Source organism: Zingiber officinale, chromosome 6A, assembly GCF_018446385.1.
Source record: "Zingiber officinale cultivar Zhangliang chromosome 6A, Zo_v1.1, whole genome shotgun sequence".
In the NCBI taxonomy this organism is placed as follows: Eukaryota; Viridiplantae; Streptophyta; class Magnoliopsida; order Zingiberales; family Zingiberaceae; genus Zingiber; species Zingiber officinale.
This window is the reverse complement of record NC_055997.1, coordinates 10,970,929-10,979,912: the sequence shown is the minus strand read 5'-3', so window position 1 is coordinate 10,979,912 and position 8,984 is coordinate 10,970,929.

Here is an 8,984-nt window from a genome sequence, read left to right as displayed (position 1 = left end):
TACAAATATTGAATTTGTATACGTCCACACTAACGTGGCATACAAAATTCACGGCGTTTTGAGGTGTTGGTTAATTTAAAATAGTATTGTTTGAGGAATCAATATTATTCTAAATTTAGAGTTCTGACCAAAAGTTATTTGTGATTCTTAGGATGTCTTTCAACCCACTGTCCATCATACTTCAACAGAATAGACTTACTGGACCAAACTATATAGATTGGAAAAGAAACCTGGACATTGTTCTTACTGCTGAAAGCTATAAATTTGTACTGACTGAGCAATGCCCTGATGCACCTACTGGTGAATCTACCCAAGAGGAGATTGAATATGATAGGAAATGGGTAAAAGCAGATGAGATGGCGCGGTGTTACATTTTGACTTCAATGTCAAATGTATTGCAACATCAGCATCAAGATTTACCAACAACATATGATATTATGAACAATCTCAAGGAACTATTTGGTCATCAGGATAGGGCTTCTAGGCAAGAAGCCATGAGAAAGATAATGACAGCCACCATGCAAGAGGGTACTCCTGTAAGGGATCATATCCTAAAGATGATGGCTTATCTGAACGAGATACAGATCCTTGGAGGAGAAATTGATGGGGAAACCCAGATCGATATGATCCTCCAAACACTACCTAGAAGTTTTGAGCAGTTTCGCCTGAACTATAATATGAATAAGAGGGTTTATTCATTAGCGGAACTACTGACAGAACTTCAAGCAGCAGAAGGATTATTTCGTCACAATGCTCAAATTCACTATGCTGAAAATGGTTCTACTTCTAAACCGAAAGGAAAGAAGAAGAAGAAACAAGCTGGTTCAACAAAGAAAGTGAATAAATCTCAGAGTACGGGATTTAAAGCTGGAATGAAGAAGCCGAAGGGCAAGTGCTTCATCTGTAAGCAGGCAGGACATTGGAAGGCGGACTGTCCTCGTAGGAACCAAAACAAAGGTATATCTCATACTCTAGTTGTTGAAACATGTTTAGCGGTGTTATCTACCAGCACCTGGTGTAGATACGGGAGCCACTGATCATGTCTGCAATTCCTTGCAGGAGTTCCAGGAAACCCGACGACTATCTGAAGGAGAAATTACCGTCTACATGGGCAATGCTACTAAGGTGGCAGCTGTTGCAGTGGGAGACGTCTACTTATCTTTTAGTAGAAATAGAAATTTGATTTTAAGAAATTATCTTTATGTACCCAGTTTTAGAAAGAATTTAATTTCAGTTTCTAAACTGTTTTTAGATGGATATTCAGTTTCTTTCAGTAACGATGTAGTTATTAAAAGAAATAAAGTGATTATCTGTTCTGGTGCATTAGTTGGCAATTTGTATACTTTAAATCTAATTTCTTCCACAAAGCAAAACATGGAAATTTATAATTCATCTTCTAACTCTAATAAGAGAAAAGAACCTTCGGAGATGAACCAAGCATATCTTTGGCATCTAAGGCTTGGTCATATTAACTTAAGTAGGATTCAGAGGCTTATAGCCGATTGACTTTTGAGTTCATTTGAGTTGGAAAATTTTCCAACTTGTGAATCTTGCTTGGAAGGTAAAATGACCAAGAGGCCGTTCAAGGCCAAGGGGTATAGAGCCAAAGAAGTGTTAGAATTGGTTCACTCTGATTTGTGTGGTCCTATGTCTGTCCAGGCAAGAGGAGGTTTTGAATATTTTGTCTCTTTCATAGACGATTATTCAAGATATGGATACATTTACCTAATGCGCCGCAAGTCCGAGTGCTTTGATAAGTTCAAAGAATACAAGGCTGATGTGGAGAAACGACTAGGTAAAAGTATCAAGACACTATCAGATCGTGGTGGCGAATACCTCTTAGGAGAGTTTAGGAATTACTTATCAGAGGCCGGGATTCAATCCCAATTATCTGCACCTGGAACACCCCAACAGAATGGTGTAGCAGAACGAAGGAATAGGACTCTTATGGAGATGGTTAGATCAATGATGAGTTATTCAGAATTACCAAATTCGTTTTGGGGATATGCTCTGGAAACAGCAGTATACGTTCTAAACTTAGTACCTTCTAAATCAGTTTCTTCTACTCCCATAGAATTGTGGAATGGGCGAAAGCCCAATCTAAGACATATTCGGATTTGGGGTAGTCCAGCACATGTGCTGAAACCAAATGCTGATAAGTTAGAATCCCGTACAGAAGTTCACGTGTTTGTAGGATATCCCAAAGGAACGAAAGGTGGTTTATTTTATAGTCCTAAAGACCAGAAGGTCATTGTTAGCACCAATGCCCAGTTTTTAGAAGAAGACTATATAATGGATCACAAGCCCAGTAGTAAAGTTGTTTTAGAAGAACTTAGAGAGGACATGTCTACTTCAGCACCAACAAGACAAGATGAAGTACCACAAGAGACGCAACACGTGTCACACATGATACACAACCACGAGACGGTGCCTCGTCAGAGTGGGAGGGTTGTAACAAACTGAAAGATTCATGTTTTGGGAGAGTCTTGGACTTGATCCCGGTAAACATGAACCCGATCCACTAACATACGAGTAAGCACTCCAAGATATAGATGCAGATCTTGGCAAAAGGCAATGAATTCAAATAGAGTCTATGTACTCTAATAAAGTCTCGGGAGCTTGTAGAACCACCAAATGGTGTAAAAGCCGTTGGATGTAAGTGGATCTACAAAAGGAAAAGAGGGACAGATGGGAAGGTGGAAACCTTCAAAGCAAGGCTTGTTGCGAAGGGGTACACTCAGAAAGAGAGAATCGATTATGAGGAAACTTTTTCACCGGTGGTCATGCTTAAGTCTATCTAGATACTCTTATCTATTGCCGCTCATATGGATTATGAGGTTTAGCAAATGGATGTCAAGACAGCTTTCCTTAATGGAAGTCTTGAAGAAAGCATCCATATGAAGCAACCAGAGGGATTTATTACAAAAGGCAAAGAGCATCTAGTGTGTAAGCTCAATCGGTCGATTTATGGACTGAAGCAAGCTTAAAGATCTTGGAACATCCAGTTTAATGAAGTAATCCAGTCATATGGATTTATTCAGTGTCCGGATGAGTCTTGTGTATACAAGAAGTGTAACGGAAACGTGGTGGTATTTCTTGTACTATACGTAGATGACATTTTGTTAGTTAGAAACAATATCAAAGTGTTGTCAGAAGTAAGGGTATGGTTGTCCAAGCAATTCGATATGAAGGACTAAGGTGAATGCGCACATATTCTCGGGATCAAAGTGATAAGGGATCGCAAGAAAAGAATGTTGTGTCTATCCCAAGCTTCATATATAGATACAATCCTTGCTCGTTTTAGTATGCAGGATTCCAAGAAAGGTTTCTTACCTTTTAGGCATGGAATAGCTCTATCTAAAGAGATGTCTCCAAAGACATCAAAGGAGATAGAAGACATGAAAGCAGTTCCTTATGCTTCGGTGATAGGAAGCCTTATGTATGCAATGCTATGTACGAGACCCGATATTTGTTTTGCCGTGGGCATGGTCAGCAGATATCGGAGTAACCTCGACAAGGACATTGGACTGCCATAAAGCATATATTAAAGTACCGAGAAGGACTAGAGATTATATGCTAATTTACCAAGGACGATTTGATCCCTGTGGGTTACACGGATTCAGATTTCCAATCAGATAGGGACAATAGTATGTCTACATCAGGCTATGTGTTTACTTTAGGAGGTGGAGCCATTTCATGGAGGAGTGTTAAGCAGAAATGCGTATCGGACTCAACCATGGAAGCTGAGTATGTAGCAGCCTCTGAAGCAGCTAAAGAAGCAGTATGGCTCAGGAACTTTCTAATGGACTTAGATGTGATTCCTGGTTTGCCCAAAATTATCACAATTTATTGTGATAATAGCGGTGCAGTTGCAAACTCGAAGGAACCACGAGCTCATAAAGCAAGTCAACATATAGAGTGCAAGTACCACCTGATACGAGATATCGTGAAGCGAGGAGAAGTTGTCATCGCCAAGATTGCATCAGCGGATAACCTGGCAGATCCTTTCACTAAGGCCCTTCCGGCGAAAGCTTTTGATCGACATGTGGAGGGAATGAGAATCGGTGTATGGTAGAATACTACATGATTAGTATAAGTGGGAGATTGTTGGAGTGTATACTGAAAGCCTAAGCTTTTGTAAACATTTGTCTTGAATAAAGAATCACATTTGGTCAAATCATCTACATTTGTTTGTAGTTGTTCAATTAATTTATATTGTAGATAACATATCATGTGGTGTCATATGCAGAAGATAATGTTATCAGTACCTTATAAATTATAAACAGTAGCTCACGGCCAAAATGGAAAGGAACAAACCATTAGAAGGTCGTAGTGTAATTAGGTATCAGTTTATCTTGACTGTATAATTACACTAGTACACTTAGAGTGTATTGAGTAGGACCATTTGAGGTCGTTTCTTTTATACTGATTTTATAAAGAAACAAAGACCTCGGTTATTATGGAAGTGTGTGCTCTTAATCCTAATATAATAACAAGCACATATATTTGATATTTATTTCTTTAATTTATCAATGGGTGAGATTTAGTTCGATGAATCAATAAGCCCGATAAGTTGGGAAATGATATCACTTATAGTGTGTGTTGTTGATTATAGAAGGAAACTGTGTCCTAGAGATACTAAGTTGATAATGTCCCCAAGAGGAGCTCATAAGGATTGTCATGTTAAACCCTGCAGGTGGACTTAGTCCGACATGACGATAAGATTGAGTGGTACTACTCTTGGACTAAGATATTAATTAAATGAGTTGTCAGTAACTCACTTAATTAGTGGACATTCGATATCTTAAACACATGGAGACTAACACACTCATAATAAGAAGGAGCCCAAAAATGTAATTTGGGATTGGTGCGGTAGTTCAATAATAGTTCTCTAGTGGAATGAATTATTATTGATAAAATTAAGTTGTGTGTTCGGGGCGAACACGGGATGCTTAATTTTATCGGGAGACCAAAACCAATTCCTCCTCTCGGTCCCTATCGTAGCCTCTTATTTATAGAGTACTATACCCACCTATACCCACCTTCTATACCCACCAATAAGGGGCCGGCCAAGCTAGCTTGGGAACCAAGCTAGGGCCGGCCTAGGTATAAGATTGGGTGGCCGGCCCTAGCTTGAACCCAAGCTAGTGGGGGCCGGCCAAATTAAATTAAAAAAGAAATTTAATTTTAATTTTTATTATGTGGAAGATATAATTTATTAAAGAGAATTAAAATTAAAATATCTCTCTTGTAAAAGATCTACAAAAGATTAAAAAAAGAGATTAGATCTCTTTCCTTATTTGTACATTGGTGAGATATTTTATTTTCTCTTTAAAAATTATTCACATGTTGTAAAATTAAAATTATAGAAATTTCCTTTTTATCAATCATGAAGAGATTTGAAGAGAAATTTTATTTTTTTAAATTTTCCGGAAACAAATTAGGAAGTTTTAATTGTTGATTAAAACTTGTCCAATTTTGTTTTCATTGATGTGGCCGGCCACTTGATTTTAATTGGGGAAATTTTATTTTATTTTTCTCAATTAAATCATGTCAAGGAAATTAAGGAAATTTTATTGTAATTAAATTTCCTAATTTGCCTAGGCCAAGGAATATAAAAGAAGGGGTGAGGGTGCCTTCAAGAGATACAACATCTATTATTTCTCTCCCTCTTTTGTTCCTTGGTGTGGCCAGCCATCCTCTCCCTCTCTTCCTCTTGTGGTGGCCGAACCTCTCTCTCCCCCTTAGAGCTCTTGTGGTGGCCGGATACTACTTGGAGAAGAAGAAGAAGAAGGAGAGAAAGCTAGCATCTCTTGGAGCTTGGTTAGTATTTTGGTTTTTCTCCTTGGTGAAGTTTTCCTTTGTGGCCGAACCTTGCTTGGAGGAGAAGAAGGTAGTTGGTGGTTTCTCATCTCGGTAGATCGTTGCCCACACAACATCCGAGGTTAGAAGAGGAATACGATAGAAGATCAAGAGGTTTTTCTACAAGGTATAACTAGTAATTTTTATTTCCGCATCATGCTAGTTATTTATGGAAATAATACCAAATACAAGAGGCTTACGTTCTAGAATTTCGAATATGTTTTTTCGATGCTGTGTTCTTTTGTTTTTTCTTTTCCTTGTGATTTGATTGTTCTCTTTGGTTAACCTAAATTTATTTTAGGAAATTAAATATTAGCTTTCTATAAAAGGTTTTGTCTAGTCGGTGGTGGTTGCTCCCATATCCAAGAAGGCCATGTGCCTCGCCACGTCAGTACTGGGAACCAATTATGGAAATTAATATTTAATGGAATTAATAACTTAAGGAGACTTGGGTCGAACGTGTAAAGTTCCGCAGGAGATCCAAGTCAAAACCTAAAAGAACAAATAGATTAAGTTTTGGATCAAACGTGTTAAGTTCCGCAGGCGATCCAAAATTTAATTTAAAAGAACACATGGTAGCTAGGAAAAGGTTCAGACCTTTGTACAAAATTTTTGTACAGTGGAACCTATAGGTTTTCCGAGTAGCAACCAACACAAACAACATAATGATTAGTAAGCAAACACTTCTAATTTATTCGAGCGACTGTCAATTGGGTGCTTTGAAGAAGAACCTATTAGTTTTCCTTAAGAAAATCTCAAAGACATTAAACCATCACAAGGTTAGTGCAAACATTTTAGTTTTACACAAAACATAGTAGATCGAGAAATCTCATGAAGTAACTCGGACTGGTCTTCATGGGAGGAACCGGAGACTTTAAACTATTAGAAAACATAGTCGATCGGGAAATCTCATGAAGTAACTCGGACGGGTCTTCATGGGAGGAACTGGAGACTTTAAACTATCATGAAAGCATAGTCGATCGGGAAATCTCATGAAGTAACTCGGACGGGTCTTCATGGGATGAACCAGAGACTTTAAACTATCATGAAAACATAGTCGATCGGGAAATTTCATAAAGTAACTCGGACGAGGCTTTATGGGAGGAACCAGAGACTTTAAACTATCAGAAAACATAGTCAATCGGGAAATCTCATGAAGTAACTCGGACGGGTCTTCATGGGAGGAACCAGAGACTTTAAACTATCAGAAAACATAGTCGATCAGGAAATCTCATGAAGTAACTCAGATGGGTCTTCATAGGAGGAACCGAAAACTTTAAACTATCATGAAAACATAGTTGATCGGGAAATCTCATGAAGTAACTCAGACGGGTCTTCATGGGAGGAACCGGAGACTTTAAACTATCAGAAAACATAGTCAATCGGGAAATCTCATGAAGTAACTCGGACGGGTCTTCATGGGAGGAACTGGAGACTTTAAACTATCATGAAAGCATAGTCGATCGGGAAATCTCATGAAGTAACTCGGACGGGTCTTCATGGGAGGAACCGGAGACTTTAAACTATCATAAAAATATAATCGATCGGGATTATATTATCAGTGTAAATTCAAAGTTATGCGGATTTCTTCATAAAAATTATTATTTGGTAGTACACTCCAGACCAAAATTCGAGGTTCGAGGGGAATTCCGTATATAATCTTGCAAAATTACATTCTTTATCTGGAGGCCCGATCATATGGAGTTCTTTATTTAAAATTACTCGGAGTGTTATACTCAGCTAAAATACAGAAATTCCATGAAGTTCCTCATATAAAATTGCTCAGAGTTACATGCTCTTCTGAAGTATGAATGAAACTCTGTACACGCCTACCTGATTGAAGTTCAGGGGAGTTATGGGAAATTCTACTGATCAAAATTATAGGGTCAATGAAGATATTATCAATGAAGAAGTTTATTAAAACAAGATCTAATTCTGAGGACTAAGGAAGGAATTCTTGAACAAAGTAGTACTTACGCTTAGTTCTCAAAAGCATTTCAAAGGAAGCAATGCCAAGCTAACACAAGCCAGGAAAAGCAAGTAAATACTAAAATTTCTCTTAATATTGCAGCTACTTCGTTGCAGATCTTTTAATTACAAGTCTTTTAATTACAAGTCTTTTCATTGCAAGTCTTTCAATTATAAGTCTTTTAAATACATAACCATGCTTACCCAAAATGACTCGTTAAATCTTCGAGTAATTCTTTGTTGAGTCTGCGACAGTTTATGAATGTAGGAGGAGGTTCTCTAGGTAGATAACCACCCTCTCTCAGTTGTTGAAGAATCAATGCCACAGAATGATTTAAAGCCCCTACGATTCGACGAACGTATTCTTTGACAAACGTCGGAGACCTTAGATAAGCTAGACGTCTCTCTTCCCATCGGTTTTCCTCATGCTCCTTATAGCTTTGAAATTCAGCCTGTATTTTAGCAGCTTGATCTTTGAGAGTGTCTTTCTCTAATTTAAGTTGTTCCAGTTCCTTTCGAAGTGAGGATATTTCATCATCTTGGGCCTTTCTTTGTTCTTGCTCTTCTAGCAAAGCGAAATCTCTTGATGTTGATTCTTGAACCTGATTAGAAAGACAGACATTATAAAGCCTCTCCACTTTCTCTAAAACAAGGCTTTTATGAGAAACATCTGAGAGGGCTTTTTCCTTCAAAGCAATTTCCAGCTGAAGACCAGAATGTAATCGATCCACTTGTAGCTCTAAGGTTCTCCTTTCAAGCTCTTTGTTTTTCAAGGATTGTTGTAATTCCTGTAATTCTTTCTTCATAACCTCTATTTGTTGATCTTGTGAGGCTACCTTTTTGCGTAATTGAGGGAGCTCAATGTGAGAAGGAGGAAGATTGGTTTGTAGTGTCTCTACCTGAGCCTTTAATTTGCCATTTTCCCTTTCTAAGGCAATGACTAACTGGTCCAAATGAAGACTTGAGGCGAGAAACTAAAAACAATAATATATTTAGTGAAAGCAATAAGAGGTTAACAATATATAATGAAAAATACTTACAGCAACAGCTTGGCGACTATGATGATCGGCACGGCTGGAAATACTAGTGTCTTTCAATAATTCTTGACTATGCAACCAAGACTCAGACAGTGGGCCTTGCAGTTGTAAAAAACC